This window comes from Tachypleus tridentatus, chromosome 11 (assembly GCF_004210375.1).
Source record: "Tachypleus tridentatus isolate NWPU-2018 chromosome 11, ASM421037v1, whole genome shotgun sequence".
NCBI classification, from domain to species: domain Eukaryota; kingdom Metazoa; phylum Arthropoda; class Merostomata; order Xiphosura; family Limulidae; genus Tachypleus; species Tachypleus tridentatus.
In genome coordinates, this window is record NC_134835.1 from 15686691 (window position 1) to 15687865 (window position 1175).

Sequence of the window (1175 nt, forward strand, 5' to 3'; positions counted from 1 at the left end):
TTCAAGATTATCTCAATAACCAAAACTTTTCATCCATTATATCTGGGAAGAAGCTGGTAAATGTGGGAGTTACTTCAAGACTTTTATCTCAATAACCAAAACTTTTCATCCATTATATCTGGGAAGAAGCTGGTAAATGTGGAGAGTTACTTCAAGATTATCTCAATAACCAAAACTTTTCATCCATTATATCTGGGAAGAAGCTGGTAAATGTGGGAGAGTTACTTCAAGATTATCTCAATAACCAAAACTTTTCATCCATTATATCTGGGAAGAAGCTGGTAAATGTGGGAGAGTTACTTCAAGATTATCTCAATAACCAAAACTTTTCATCCATTATATCTGGGAAGAAGCTGGTAAATGTGGGAGAGTTACTTCAAGATTATCTCAATAACAAAACTTTTCATCCATTATATCTGGGAAGAAGCTGGTAAATGGGAGGAGTTACTTCAAGATTATCTCAATAACCAAAACTTTTCATCCATTATATCTGGGAAGAAGCTGGTAAATGTGGGAGATTACTTCAAGATTATCTCAATAACCAAAACTTTTCATCCATTATATCTGGGAAGAAGCTGGTAAATGTGGGAGAGTTACTTCAAGATTATCTCAATAACCAAAACTTTTCATCCATTATATCTGGGAAGAAGCTGGTAAATGTGGAGAGTTACTTCAAGATTATCTCAATAACCAAAACTTTTCATCCATTATATCTGGGAAGAAGCTGGTAAATGTGGAGAGTTACTTCAAGATTATCTCAATAACCAAAACTTTTCATCCATTATATCTGGGAAGAAGCTGGTAAATGTGGGAGAGTTACTTCAAGATTATCTCAATAACCAAACTTTTCATCCATTATATCTGGGAAGAAGCTGGTAAATGTGGGAGAGTTACTTCAAGATTATCTCAATAACCAAAACTTTTCATCCATTATATCTGGGAAGAAGCTGGTAAATGTGGGAGAGTTACTTCAAGATTATCTCAATAACCAAAACTTTTCATCCATTATATCTGGGAAGAAGCTGGTAAAATGTGGAGAGTTACTTCAAGATTATCTCAATAACCAAAACTTTTCATCCATTATATCTGGAAGAAGCTGGTAAATGTGGGAGGTTACTTCAAGATTATCTCAATAACCAAAACTTTTCATCCATTATATCTGGAAGAAGCTGGTA